Source organism: Vulpes lagopus, chromosome 10, assembly GCF_018345385.1.
Source record: "Vulpes lagopus strain Blue_001 chromosome 10, ASM1834538v1, whole genome shotgun sequence".
Taxonomy (NCBI): Eukaryota; Metazoa; Chordata; class Mammalia; order Carnivora; family Canidae; genus Vulpes; species Vulpes lagopus.
In genome coordinates this window covers 81923239-81938881 of record NC_054833.1, presented here as the reverse complement: position 1 = coordinate 81938881, position 15643 = coordinate 81923239, and positions in this window count along the sequence as shown.

Sequence of the window (15643 nt, the reverse complement as noted above, 5' to 3'; positions counted from 1 at the left end):
CTGCTGTCAGCTTGGCCTTCACTGTGACAGCCTCCTGCACTGGAACTCCTCTTTGTAAGGTCCCATGTCTTTTTGTCTTTGCCTTATTCTCTCAGTTGAGTGGAGTTTATTATCCAGTAACTTAAAAAAAAAAGATTTTATTTATTTGACAGAGAGAGAGCACAGGCAGGGGAGCGGCAGGCAGAGGTGGAGGGAGAAGCAGGCTCCCCACTGAGCAGGGAGCCGATGTGGGGCTCCATCCCAGGACCCTGAGATCATGACCCAAGCTGAAGGCAAATGCTTAACTGACTGAGCCACCCAGGTAACCGCCCCATCTCCGGTAACTTTTTGAAAAAACTGGCATGCTTGAAAATATCTTTGTTCTACACTTACCCTTGGTTTATAGTTTAGCTGGGCATGGAATTCTAGGTTGAAAATTGTCTTCATTCAGAGTGCTTTAGATTTTTGGTCCACACTTGTCTATCTCCCAGTGTCGCTCTGAGAAAGTCGTTGACTTTCTGATTCCCTGTCTTTGTATGGGGGTTTCTTTTTCTCCTCCTCCTTCCACTCTTTTAAGGATTCTCTCCTTTATCCTTGGTTTTCTGAAGTTTTCAAATGATGTGCCTTGGTGAGGGGCTTGTGTTCATCCACTGTACTGGGTGCTCAGTGTGCTCCTAGACGCTGGAGACTCACATCCTTCCTTTCTGGAAATTTTTCTTATCATGCTTCTTTGGTAACTTTCCCTCCTTCATTTTCTCTTTTATCTCTTTCTGGAACACTTAGTCAGATATTGACTCTGGGTTGATCTTCAATCCTTCTTATTTATTTTTTTCCTGTTGTTGATTTCTAGGGCTTTTTGCATGCTCTCTGAGCAATTTCCTTCATGCTACCTAGCACAATTTCTGTCAGAGATTTCATTTCAGTTCTCTTGTTTGTTTCTTTTGCTTCTGCTCCGCTGCCTGCATAGTCTCAGTCTCCTCCAAGGGTTTCTCCCTGACTGTTCCTGGAGATCCTCGCAGGCCCTAAAACACCCAGAGGAAACTGTGCACTTGATTTCAGTGGGGGAGGAACACGACGCCTTCACTGGGATGACTGGTGGCAAGTCAGCTTTTTTTTGGGAGGACTCCAAATGCCCATTTCCAGTGGCCAAGTACTCGAGAGAAGACTCTCCATCCTCCTGTCCTGTATATGTGTTTGCGGGAGGTCAGCCGCTTGGGTGTTTCTGGGCCAGGATCCCCTCTGGTTCTGTCTCTGGAGAGTGACCTTCATCTCCTGGTCTCCTGGGAGTGGCTCTGCAGGTTGGCAAAGGGGGTACTTCGGAGTCTAACTGCTCCTATGCTGACTTGCCATCAGCCCCCCTTTTTCTCCCCCTCCTCTTCCTGAGCCTTTCTGGAACTCTGTGGGCTACTCGTGTCTGGCAGACATGGAGCTGCTTCTGCCCTGCTGGTTCAGGCCCCACTCCCCATCAGCCCCACCTTCCACTGGCAACGCTCCTGTTATTTCTATACTATCACCTTAATGGAGCTGTAGAAGGAGTTGAGATGAACACAACTGTCTAATTTCTCTCCGCTATTTCAGTTAGACATAGCTTATGTCAGGCAGTCAGAGGTGCCGAAGAAACACTGCTGTCAATATAACAGCCAAAATTTGCCCAGTGCTTGCTCTGTTCCAAGAGCACCATGCAGTACATTGCAATATATTATGTCATGGGGTTCTTCTTACCACCCTAACGAGGGAAATCATAGCTATGGAACTGGACCCAGAGAGGAGTGTGACTTGCCTAAGGTCACCCAGTGAGTCCAGGCCATTCCTCAGCTAGAGTCAGGGCCCTGGGTGGTCTGGTTGGCCCACCTCTACAGCCTCGGTCCCCCTAGCCCCACCCACTGCACTGGACTGAACTGTGCCCAGTGCTCTGCTCACTCCATGTCCCATGTTCTCTCTCTCCCTTCCACACCTTTGTAAAGGTTGTTCCCCTGGAACAGGAACAAAGGACATTGGGGGAAAGCCTGCTTATAAGAATAGGGATTACCCAGGCTCCCAAGACAGGGATGGGACAGGGGACAGAGGCAAAAGCCCTCAACTCACCTCCCATGAACCTTTGTGTCTGTAAGGGAATCTTTCCACAGTCTTTCTTTGTGATTTCTCTATAAATAAAAGCCCTTTCCCTTATTAATTTTGGTTTGTATAAAAGGTTCACTTTAGCCTGTGCCTGGGATGTGTAGCCTTCCCAGTGATTCTTTTTTTTCTTTTAACTGAGGAGAGTTTTTAAATTTAATTTATTAATTTATTTATTTGTTAAAGATTTTATTTATTTATTCGAGAGAGAGAGAGAGAGAGAAAGAGAGAGAGGCAGAGACATAGAGAGAGAAGCAGGCTCCATGCAGGGAGCCCGATGTGGTACTCGATCCAGGGAGACCAATGAGGCGGTTGACTGCCACTTGGGGGACATGCAGCAGCTACACAGCGTCAATGCGTCCACACCCCGAGAGCGGGGGCTGGTGAGGCCAGAGGAGGCTGAGGATCCCACCTGCATCCCCATCTTCTGGGTCAGCAAGTGGGTGGACTATTCCCAGCTGGCCTGGGTACCAGCTGTGTGGCAGCAGTATGGGGTGCTCTTCAACCACTCGACCCGCCTCATCCTCTACGATGATGGTGACAGCCTGCCGTACATGGAGCGTGATGGCACGGAGTCCTACCTCCCCGTGAGTTCCCATCCCAACTCCCTGATGAAGAAGACCACTCTCCTAAAGTATTTCCGGAACAACTCGAGTGAACCCTTGCTGAAGGCAGATGCCAACAGCACAGCCCGGAGGGTGAGGAGCTCGCCCGGCTCCCCTACCTGCGCACCTGGTTCTGCACCCGCAGCGCCACCATCCTGCCCCGCAGTAACGCTCTGTGCAAGTCAGCTTCTTCCAGGACCGAGCTCATCCTGTGCCCACTAATGGCAGCCGTGACCTGCATGGACGAGAGGCGGGATTTCCGCACGTACCCCCAGAGCTGGCGGGAGGAACACGGGCTGTGCTGCGCCCACACCAGGGTGGACCAGCTCCTGAGCCCCCTTGGCCGCCAACCGTCTCAAGTCCCCTTCGCAGGCCTTCCTCCCCTCTGGACTGGCACCCCTTCCCACCCCCCAGCACCTTGGCTCGCACTGGTTAGCTCCCACAGTGCCATTTTCTAGAATGTGCCTCCCCCCTGGCCCTGGGGGCTGGGAAGAGCTACATCATCCTTGCTGATGGGGGTCCCCATGTCAGTTATTTTTGTATATGTTCGGGTGTGGATTCTATGGCCCCTTCCCCCTCAACCCCACCATATGAATTGTACAGAACATCACTTTTGAATCTGGAACTGTCTTTTCCTTGCCTTTATATACATGAAACACATGTGAATCTTCAAAATAGAATCAATTGATTAAAATTAATTAAAAATAAATTGCCTGGGCATGAAAGGCAGGTGCTTAACCGCTGGGCCACCCAGGTGTCCCGAGTTGTTTCTTTTTAAATAATGGGTGCCTAACCTGTTAGTTCTCCATCTTGGAGGTGAGACAGCTGACCAAGCAAGGGACAGGGTTTCATACTGACGAGAAACACAGTGCTAGTGGGAAAAATAATAGTCATTTGGTGCTGTCACCAAGATGGTCACTTATTAGAATGCAGGTATTTTGTCATCATTAAGAGGTCTATAAGAAATCCAGCACACAGACACTCTCTTTTTAAAAAAATGATGGCTTCATTGAGGTATAATTTACATACCATACAATTCACACATTGAAAGTGTACAACTCAATGGTTTTTAGCATATTCACCAAGTTGTGCAGCCATCACTACAATCAATTTTACATTTTCATCACCCCTAAGAGAAACCCCATACTCCTTAGCAGTTACTCCCCATTCTCTCTCAAGTTCCCATCCTGGACAAACATGAATCTGTTTTCTATTGCTATAGATCTGCCTGTTTGAGACATTGCGTATAAATGGAATCCTACAATCCATGATCTTTGGTTACTGGCTTTATTTCACTTAGCATAGTGTTTTCAAGGTTTGCCCATATCATGACAATATGGATACTTCACCTTTTCACTGCTAAATAATATTCCATTGTATGGACATACCGCATTTTGTTTATGATGAACATTTGAGTGGCTTCCACATTTTGGCTATCATGAGTCATGCTGCTATGAACATTCACTTGCAAGATTTTGTGTAAACATGTGTTTTAATTTCTCTTGAGTTTTTATTCCACCTAACATATGACTAGGTCATATGTTAAGTCTATGTTTCACTTTTTAAGGAGCTGCCAGAGTTTTCCCCAGCAGCTGCACTACTGCATTCCCACCTGCGATGTGTGAGGGTTTGTGGAGTTCTCTACGGCCTCACCAACACTTGTTATTGTTTGACTTTTTGACGATAGCCATCCTAGTGAGTGGGAAGTGGTATCCCATTGTGGTTTAGATTTGCATTTCCCTAGAGGCTAATGATGGTGAGCATCTTTTCATGCACTTTTTGGCCATTTGTAAATCTTCTTTGAAGCAATGTTGATTCAGATATTTTGCCCATTTTTAAATCGGGTTTCTCTTTTTATTATTGAGTTGTGACAGCTCCTTATAGATACAAGTCCCTTACCAGATGTTCGATTTGGAAGCACTTTCTCCCAGGCTATGGATTGTCTTTCACTTTCTTGTGTCCTTTGAAATACAAATTTTATAGCTTTAGTGTTCAATTTGTCTTTGTTGTGTTAATGCTGCTGTGCTTTTCCTGTCATATTTAAGAAAATATTGCCTAATCCAAGGTCATGAAAATTTACTTCTATATTTTTTTCTTAGAATTCTGTAGTCTTAAGTCTTTCATTTGGGTCTTTGGCTCATTTTAAATTAATTTTTGTATATGATGTGAAAAAGGGGTCCAACTTCACCCGTTCGCATGTGCATATCCAGTTGTCTCAGCATCATTTGTTGAAAAGACTGTTCCTTCCCCATTTAATTGTCCTGGCATCCTTGCCAAAAATCAATTAACTATAAATGTGAAGCTCTATCTCTGAAACCTCGATTTCATTTTATTGATCTACACATCTGTCATTATGCCAGTACCACATTGCTTCAATTACTATATAGTTCTGTTGTGAATTATGAAATTGGGAAGTGTGAGTCCTCTAAATTTGTTCTTATTTTTCAAGAGTATTTTGACTGTTCTGGGTTCCTTGAATATAATACAGTGTTACAAGCAGATTGTCAACCTCTGCAAAGAATCCAAGTGGGCTTCTGATGGGGACTGTGTTGAATCTGTAGATCAACTTGCAGAATATTGTCATCTTAACAATATTAAGTCTTCTGATTCATGAACATAGGATGTCTTTCCATTTGTTTAGGTCTTCTTTCATTTCTTTCTACAACGTTTTGTAGTTCAGAATATATGTTTTGTACTTTTGTTAAATTTGTTACTAAGTAGTTTACTCTTTTTAATGCTATGGGAAATGGACTTTTTTTCTTAATTTCATTTTTGGATTATTTATTTCAAATGCATAGAAATTCAATTCACTTTTGTGTACTCATTTATAGCTCTAATAGTTTTATTGTGGATTCCTTAGGATTTTGTACATACAAAATCATGTCATCTGCAAATAGAGATGGTTTTACTTCTTTTCTAAACTGGATTCCTTTTATTTCTTCACCTAATAACCCTGGCTAGAACCTCTAGTATCCTATAGATGTCACTTAGGTCTACTGGTTTATAGTATTGTTCAGCTCTTCTATTTCCTTGCTGAGCTTCTGCCTTCTATACGTTATTAAAAGTGAGGTATTAAAGCCTCCAACTATTGTTGAAGTGTCTGTATCCCTTTTCAAGTCTTAGTGTCTGCTTCATGTATTTCAGGCTCTGCTCTTCAGCGCATATATGTTTATAATTGTTTTATCTTCTTGATGGATTGATTATTTTATCACATATACCCCTCCACCTCTAGTACCTCTACCTTCTCCACTTTTTTTGTTTTGTTTTAAAATTATTTTTGGACAAATTTAAAAAAAATATTAGAACAATAACTTCTCCCCCAGGCTCCTTCTGGATCCCAGGCAAGGAAAGCAAGAGGCATGTCTCGGGTTCTGTCAAGTGGTCACTCTCCCCTTTTCTTTCTCCCCTGGGCAACAGTTCCAAGCCTCAGTGTCTCTACCTTTAAAATGAGAGAATTGGGACTTAGAGCTGCTAAGATTTTCTTTAGACCTTTTTGGGTTCTGGCGTTCTGCAGCTAGTACTAATATTGTGTTATTTATTAAATGCTTACTATACATCTAGCACTTTCAGATGTCCCATTTACATTACTGCCAGTAAGGAAAAAAATTTGTCCTTATTTTATAGCTTAGGAAACTAAGGCTGAAAAAAGCTAGAGTATATTTGGAAAGTGGGAATAAGCATGAAGCAGCAATAAATGTCACCATCAACCCCATCTTCCAAAGATAAACCACTCTTAACCTTTGGAAATACATTCTTCTAAACTTTCTTCTAGACGTGTATGTATTTTTAGAAAATTGTTTTCAGACCACATATACTGCCTTATTGCACTATATAACATACCCAAAATATTGAGGGAAAGATTTCCTCACAGTCAGAGCCGAACAAAGATAAAAGAGTCTGCCTCGTTGGTAGTAAGCATCTCATCAGTGGGGGTGCGTGAGCATAGCATTTGGTTCGCACAATGTGACAAGAGCTCTAATGGAGGCTGTTTATGAGCCTGTCTTCTCCCCTGGACTGTTAGGCTGTCTAGGGCTAGGACCAGACTGAGGAATCTCACTTTCCTGTGCCCAGCTCAGAGAAGACGTGGAGACAGTTTGATGAATTGATCAGCATGGGCCAAGGGACTCAAGAGGAAAATGAGAAACAGCTGAGTTTAAAGTCTCTCTGGGCTGGATCTCTTCAGGAAAAGGACTTGTGACAGAAGTGTCCTGGCCTGGGTTCTACACTCAGAGGCAGCTCCCTTTCCCTATCTGTGAAGTGGGAATTGGCCTTTCTGAGATGGCCTGGGTGAAACTCCAGATATTATTGACAGATGGACCCACTGGACAGGCTTCAGCCTTGAGACTTGGGGCCATCACCTAGGGGGTGGGGGTGTCCGAGGGCAACAGCTATGTGGCAGTGGCTAGCCAACCAGTTGGCATCCATGCTGTGTGACATACTGATGCTTTGTTGTATGGGAGGAAGTTGACCTTGATCAACTAACTCCCCGTCACTGGGAGCTCAGACACCCCAAGAAAAAGGTGATGGAAAGGTTGACCAGCTTGGTGGGGCTGTGGAAGTCCTAGAGCCCTGGCAAGGTGTCTGGAGACCTGTGAGTCCAGCCTTTGCCCCTCTCCCACTTGCTGAGTGACCTGGTGGGCACCCCTCCTCTGTCTCCTGGCTTTGAGCCTGTGACCCTAGGAGACCATCCTGAGCCCTTGCACACCCCTTGATTTGATGGATTTCTTCATCTAATAACCCTGGCTAGAACCTCTAGCCAGGTTCCATTTGATCCATCTATAGGATCAAATCCATCAAAGTGGATTGTTGAGGAATCACTCTACTTTGCTGGTGGTAGCTATAGAACTGAACAAAATAATGAAGGTTAGTTTGGAGGAGGTAGGATTCAGAGATTCAGTTTGTTCTAGTAAAAAAGAGGTGGGACCTCAGGGTCCAGTAGACCTCTCTGGTGCTTTGAGCCTAGATTTCCTCTTTCCTTCTCTCTAGATTGTTTCAAGATAGAATGAGTTAACATATGTCAGGTGGCTGGAACACAGCAATAATAAACTACCGTAATGTGTAATGAGCAAGTCCTGGACATTGGGGCATGGACCATAGAGGATGTCTTGACCCTCGAGTGATGGCTTTGCTTTTTTTTTTTTTTTAACGATTTTATTTATTTATTTATTTATTTATTTATTTATTTATTTATTTATGAGAGAGAGAGAGAGAGAGATAGAGAGAGAGGCAGAGACACAGGCAGAGGGAGAAGCAGGCTCCACGCCGGGAGCCCAACGCCGGACTTGATCCCGGGACTCCAGGATTGCGCCCTGTGCCAAAGGCAGGCGCCAAACCGCTGAGCCATGGCTTTGCTTTTAAGACAGTCAGGCCTATCAGTTGGCAGGGTCACGTTCTATTTGTTCCTGCAATGGCAGAGTTTTCTCTCCCAAATTATCAACCTATGCAGGGAGATGTTAAGAGCAGTGCCCATCCCTGGGTATATGTCCAATGGCCATCAAAAGGAAAGTCTGTTTCAAGAGAACATTAAATGAGCAGAAAGAAGGTGAGGGAGAAGGCAGAAATTTGCAAGCTATGAGAAGGGAGGTCATGTTGGGGACACTTCTGGGTGCTGGGCCCTGAAGCACATTTCCAGAAATCTATCTCGTCAGGCAGATATAAGAATTCTTGGAGCAGCCTCAAATTCTTTTTAGAACAAAGTAAGGTATAATGAATTACTCAACTGCTGAATTGATAGGTGGTGGCTGCCTCCCCTCCCCCAACACCGTGGCTCTCCATGGTTGCCCAGTGCTGGGGCCGCATCTGGTTTCTTACCTGCTCCTCAGTACACCTTAAGTGTGACCGTGGTTTCCCATTTCTCAGGTGAGGGCATGGAGGCCCAGAGACAGCTTGTCCAAGGCTGCAGAGCCAGGATTTGAGTCAAAGTCACAAACCCAGAGTAGACAGGCCAGGGTCTTCTGACCAGGGAGGCCCCTGCCCAAGACAGCCTGGGGGTATGTGAGTCTTGGGAATCCTGAGATCAGATCCACCGCCAAATTGCCACATGTCCCTAGTCAATCAGAACATCCTTCTGGGTCTCAGTGTCCCCACTTGCAACATGAAGGTTGGTTTAGAGTTTTGGACAGACTACTTGGGGCATCTAATAGGCAGTCCTCAAATGGAGGCAACATGGTTCTATTTCTTGAGCACCTACTATGTGATAGTGTAGCCCCATCTAATCTGCAGGCTGGGGGAGGGCCGTCGTCCCACCTCACAGAATACAAACCCAGACTCAATAAGGTGACCTGCCTCCAGCCCCATTTAGAACGTTTCAGGAGACACCAGAGCCCCTGCTGCCAACATCCTAGCCCTCCCCATCTTTTGAGAGCCACAAGCTTCCTGAACCTCAGTTTCTCCATCAGTAAAAAGAGTGGCGTGTGCCCGTCATATTCCAGGCCTCTTTGGGGTGGAACCATCTAGCAAAGCCAGGCTCCGTGGAGACGGTGGCACAACACGCAGCGCCTTGCTTGGCCTGGCAGACAGCCTCGTGCGGGACTCAGTGCCTGCACTCTGGGGCTGTCCTCCACTCCTTCTTTGCTTCCTGGCAGGAGAAACCCCTGGACTGCTTTTCTGGGGGCTCAGGCTCTAGTCCCCCCTGCCCGGTGCCACCTCAGGTTGCTCACTGCCTGATGGTAGAGGCGAGACTGACATAGAGGAAATCTGACGTGAGGGCAAAGTGCCAAACGTGGGTGGAAACACCACCACCAAGTTGCCACATGTCCCCAGTCAATCAGAACAGCCCCTCACGAGGCAGGTCTCTGGTTCCCCCCCAGCCCTCGGTCCCCCAGGTGGTCACTGGGATGGACTCCCAATCCCGGGAACGCATCACAAGGCGCCCCAGCACGTTGGGGATTGCAAAGTGCGGGGCCGCAGAGGTTGGCCAGGGGCGGGGGCTTCGCAGGCAGGAGGACATGAGCCTGGAGCCTGGCTGGGTGGTTTACTTCACCTCTTGCGCCATCAGCCTTCTCATCTGCAAACCGGGGCTGATGGCAGGCCGTGGCCTGCAGGGCCGGGAAGGTTCAAGAGCGCCCCGCCCAACATCAGCGGGGCGTTAGTGGGGCCTCTGGGCCAGTGTCCCGCCCTCCCTGCGTGCACCCGAGCCCCGTGGGGACACTTCCACACGCAGGAGCCCTGCCTTCCCTTGGAGAGCCACCCCGCTGCTCAGAGGTGGGGTCCATGTGAGGAGGTGGAAACTCGCGGGTGATGCCAACGTGTGCTCCGGGGGGGAGAAGACGGTCGGCTGTCGGCCGCGCATCTGGCCCACAGGGCGACGGAGCTGTCCAGGCCACAGCCTGCCCCTCTCTGCGACCTAACCTCTTCTCTCGTAAATCCCCACCATCCCTCTGCGCTGCCCCCCGGGGGGCCAGTCTGAACCTTTGAGCCTCGGTTTCCCCATCTGGGAGGGGAGATGCTGGCGAGGTGCTGTCCCGCCTGTGGCCTGGCGGCCTTCCAGATTCCAAGGCCGGCGGAACTCGCGGCTCCAGCTCGCAGCCCCGGGCCAGCACGGCTCTCTCGTCGCAGCCTCCAGACAAGGTGTGGTGTCTCACCCGCGGGCTCCTAGTGGAGGGAAACACGAGAGCAGCGGCCCCCACCACGGCGGCCCCTTCCTGCCCGCCCGGGCTGCCTGAATGTCAGGTCAGCCCGCCGCGAACCTCTGGGAACATTTTTAGGCGGTAACCCCAGCCTCGGCCCCCTGCTTTCCCTGCGGCTGCGCAGTTGATCACCTGGACACACACTGTCCCAAGGCCAGCCTTAGGCATGATGCTGGGGTGGCGGCCCCCGCTACCGACTGGGCAGGTAGGAGACAGCTGCCATCTCAGGTTGGGCCCGAGAAGCCTCTGAGAGTTGTGCAGTCCGGCCCTTGATCCAGGGACAGGACGGTTCATAGCTGCCTGCCCACCTTTGCTTGCATACACCTTGGGACGGGGAGCTCACTTCATCCTCAGAGCAGTCCATTCTGCTTTAGAGGGCTTCTGCTTTTAGAAATCTGAGATTTGCCTCCAGCTCCACCCTCTAGGGCCCCAGCCTGCCTGGGGGTCTCCCACTATAGTCAGAATCCTGTCTCCAGGGCACTCTGCAGAGCTGTGGGATCATGCTCCAAGTCCCCCCGAGTCTCCTGTACTCTGAGGCATACCTCCAGCACCTGCACCACCCTCAGGTGTGATGTGTCCTGGCCCTTGTTCTGCACGGACATTTATCCGTCACTGGCAAGTTCATCTGAAGAGCCAACGGTGTGCCAGGCCCTGTGCTGGGTCCTGGGGACACAAGGTCTCCAGCGTGGCTCCTGCTCTGACCTGATAGTCCCACAGTAATGGTGAAGCCCCAGACCTTCCTCCAGGGCCGTGTCTGAATCTGCCTCCTTTGTACCCAGCGAGGCTGCCAGGTGAGCAAGGCAATCCCAGTCTGGCCACTCTGGGCCTGGGTCAGTCTTTTTTTTTGGAAAATGTCAAACATACCATAAAGTACAGAGAATCCTACAAGCAGCCCCAGAGAACGGTACAGTGGGCCTGTCTTCTGGCTCCAACATTTTCAACGGGAGGCAAAGCCTGTGTCCATCCCCTCCACACCCCCACTGTCCCCACTGAAACCTGGCTGCCTCCCCTTGCTCCAACCAAACCCAACACCGTGGCCCATGCTCCTGGCCTTGTGGGAGCCCAGGAGCCCCACCGTCCTGCAGACACAGGGCACAGCTCCTTGGTGGGGAGGCCCAGTCAGCGGCTCCTTGGAGGCCCGACTCCTCACCGGCCCCTTGGCGGGCCTTCTGCAGGGTCTGGGGCACCGAGGCCCGGGGGGCCCCTGGAAACAAACTAAAGTGTTTTGGCTCCGCAGCGGCAGCCTTTCCTTCCTGGTTCACGTCCCGTCTGCGTTTCCCTCCAGAGACACCATCGCTTAGGAGCCTCTAAGCCCCGGGCAGGCCTGACGCCAGGCGAGTACATAAACTGGGACTCATAAAAGCCTTACGGTTCCCTGTGGACGGCGGAGAAGGGGCGCTCCGCGGGGGCGGGGAGGGGTGCTGCCCGGGGCTGTGGCCACAGTCCTGCTCCAGAATGCCAGCTCTGCCCTCAGCCGTGGACACAGGATGGGCTGGTCACATGTGCCTGGCGGGGGCCTGCTGCATGGTTCTATCAGAGCCGTGGGCAGGGGACATGCAGGTGCTCGGGGCACCGACGGGATGTGGTGGGCAGAGTGCACCCTGGGACCCTGAGGCCTGGCCACCGCTGGTCACCGACCTGCTCCAGAGGCTTGGCTGTGTCCCACTCCCGGGACGGGTCTTCTCTTCTGGAAAAAGAGGGCGGGACGGGCGGGAGCCGAGCATCGCCTGCCGCGGCCCTGATCTGCCCGGCTCTCAGGCCCTGGGCGCCCGCTGCGTGTGTGTTGGGGGCGGGGGTGCTGGGCAGTCAGCACTGAGGGGGGGAGCAGACCTGCTTCCTGAGGTTCCAGCTCCCTGCACAACACTGGGGGCAGGGGGTCCTGGGGGATAAAGTGGGCCTGGCACCCCTGGCTTCCCCTTGCCTGGTGGCCCAGTCTCCATGTCCCCGGGGTTTCTCCATCCCTGGAGGCAGGGGGGCGGAGCCCGTGGGCCTCTTGTTCTCATGGTCTGGATCCTGGGGGACCCCAAGGGCCAGCAGTACCAGAGAATCTGGAGTCAGAGGGAGTCCAGGCCGATCCAGGGATGGGGACTCCCCGTGCCCATGAAGGGCAGAAGGGGGATCTGGGTACCCACTCTCCCCAGAGACCCTGGCAGGTGGCTGAGGGTGGGGTCGAGTGGCCACAGGCCCCTGCCCCAAGGCCCAGTCCCACCGTCACCCCTCTGGGATCCCCTTTATGGTCTCCTCTCCCCACCGTCACTAGGGCCCTATGCAGTGAGGGAAGAGTCAGCGAAGAGGGGGCGAGGCAAGGAGAACAGGGCACAGAAGAGAGACCCGCAGTTTAAAGAGAGTGAGGGAAAGACATGAGGTAAAAATGAGACACAAGGAGTGAGGAAGAGGGGAAGGAGAGAGATGGGGGAACAAAGGGCTCTGCAGAGACAGGGAGACAGAGGGGGTGGGTGGAGGGGCAGAGGACTGCTGGGGGGCCAGGCGGGCAGTGAGGGAAAGCAGACAGGGCCAGGGAACAATGGAAGATGGGGGATGGGGGATGGAGGACAGGAGACAGAGGGCCAAGAAGAAATGAAAGGACAGGGGACAGGGGGACAGAGGACAGGGGAAAGGGGGATGGAATACAGGGGGATGGAGGACGAGGGACAGAAGATGGGAGACAGAGGGCCTGGAAGAGATGAAAGACAGACAGGGGGACAGGAGACAGGAGACAGAGGGCCCCGACAGAGACAGGCACAAGGCAGGGTGGGAGGTGGGCCAGTCTCCGCCTGGGCTGGACAAAGGGCAGGGCTGCAGGGGCTGCCCGGAGGGGCTGGGCTGGAGGGACTGTGTGGTCACCGGCAGCCCCGGGCATAGGCCTGTCCTCTCAGTCCCCCTCGCGGCGGGGGGGGGGTTTCTTGACAGACTGAGGCCCCTGCCCTACAGACCCTGCGGGGCCCCACGCAGGGTTCATGCCCCAGGGCCTCCCCAGGTAAGAGATGCTGACCGGGCCCCTGACCCGAAGGCCTGTGCGAGGGTGGCTGGTCACCACCCCGCCGTGCGACAGCAGCATGCTCCCGGCACGTGGCCAGGGCGCAGGAGGGGCCGCGGTTCTCAGGGTTTTCCACACCAGGGACGACGCAAGCGTGGCCAGGAAGGGAGCTGGGCCCAGTGTCTCAGTGGGTCCTGCGGGGCCGCCCTCTGCTGTGCCCACTGCACTGGCCTGGGGCCTGGGGCGTGCGGGCGGGAAGGCCTCGCCTGCAGGGACGGGACAGTCACGGTCACAGCTCAGGGGCAGGACGAAGCCTCTGTGACTGAGTCCCCACGGTGCCGCCTTTGCCTTCGTCTCCCGCTTACTTGTCCGTCTTTTCTTCCTCCTTTGTTTCTCTTCGGCTTTGCCTTCCCATCTCCCTCGCTCAGAAACTAAATGGGATCCAACTGGCAGCTCCCTGTGTGTCCTGCTCGAGGCTCAGCCCTTCATTAACAGAAATATGTGCTCATTGTGCAGCTTAACTCTGCTTATCTGGAGTGGATGACGTGCTTACAGGGCTGGGCAGTACCGATTCCCCTGCGCCTCTGACCTAATTAGTTCCAGAAAGCCGGGGGAGGTTGGGACTAGGGGGCTGGGGCGCCTGGCCGTCAGGAGCCCCGGGTCTTCATCCCAGATGCCCACGTGTGGTGCGACATCAGGCCACAATGTCCCTGCCGGGGGCCTGGCCTGGGCCCGCTCGGGGGGCAGGAGGTGGGAGCCCGGTTGCCGCCAGTCCTCCAGGGCTGGAAGCACAGCCAGTGACAGTGCGTGCTCTGTAGCCTGACCCCCAGGTTTGAGTCCCTGCCCTGCCACCTGCCGGCTATGCCATGTGGGCAGGTGACTTCCCTTCTGGGCCCCGCAGTCTCTGCATCTGTAACATGGGGAAACTGTCGGGTGGGCCCTGGTGGCAGGCAAACAAGGGATGGTACAGTGCCCTGACTTTCCTAAGGGTGGGAGCACTTCCAGTCCCCAGCCTGTGCCTGAAGACAGGGGAGGGGGGCCGCTGCCGTGACCTGCAGTGTGGACGGCCATGTGGCTGAAGCCGGAGCCTTGAGTGAGGACAGCGCCCACCCACAGAGAGCTCTTGCTCTGCCCCTTCCTCCCACGCTGGGCTCCTCAGTGGCTGGGGCCAGAGGGCAGGGAGCCCCGACACAGGCCCTGCAGGTCGGCTTTGGACACAGAGCAGCACTCACGGCTTCCCCTTGAGGGGACAGACGGGGCACCTACACAAGTGGCAGTCTTGGTTCTTCCATCACTTGGCTGGAGGCTTCTCTGAACCTGTTTTCTTCTCCATAAAGAGGGGATGGGGGTGCCTGGTGGTGTGGTTGGTTAAGCGTCCCGCTCTTGGTTTCAGCTCAGGTTGTGATCTTGGGGTTGTGGGGTTGAGCCCCATGTTAGGCTCTGCGCTCAGTGTAGAACCTGCTGGAGAGTCTTGCTCTGCCCCTCCCCCACCCCGCTCTCTGTCTCCAAAATAAATAAATAAATCTTTAAAAAAAAAGAGAAAAGGGATCGACTGGATCTTTCCATCTTGCCTTGCCTACCTGCCCCAAGCCATGTGGGACAAAGAGACGTTCCTTTGAGCTGGGTTTGAATCCTGACGGCTCCACCTGTCCTAAACAGGGGCAGGAAGCTCCTCCACAGAGCAGCCCAAGGAGGAGGGCCCGGCACACAACAGGTTTGCAGTAAAAAGACTTCCCTTGCTTCATTTTTCTGCAGCAGAGCTGAGGCAGAAGTTTTCCTGGAGGACTTTTTACCTGGTGACCTTCAGGCTGACACAGTGAGATGTGGGACCCTGTCCAGGCCATCGGCACAGGCCTGGGTGATGGGGAGGGAGACAGGCAGGGCAGGATGGAACCCCCAGTGGGGCTCCACGCCTTCAGAACTGGCTTCCTCCCCCCCTCCCAGCCTGCCTGGGCTGTGGGGTGGGGATGTGCGTCCCAGGGATGGTCTCAGAGCCTGGGCCCTGCCATCAGGAGGCCGCTTGGGCTCCTGTGTCTGGAAGGCCTGCCTCCCTCCCACGGCCTTCCCTGTTGACCTGAAGCCAGCGCCGGATGGAAGCGTGTTCTTCCACCAGCTGAGAAGTCAGTGCAGACAGCAAGTCTAGGCCAGGTGATCTGGGTCCCAATTTGAGACCTAGCCTTGGTCTGCTCACCTGCATTGAGGTGTGGCCCTGGGACCGGCACGTGGTGCAGGCCTCCCAGCCCTCCCCCACCCCCCCACTCCCGGCTCCATGACACACCCCTCCACCGAGCTGCTGGTCTCGGCCTCGACGCTGACTCATAGGCGGAACCAGGCCCCCG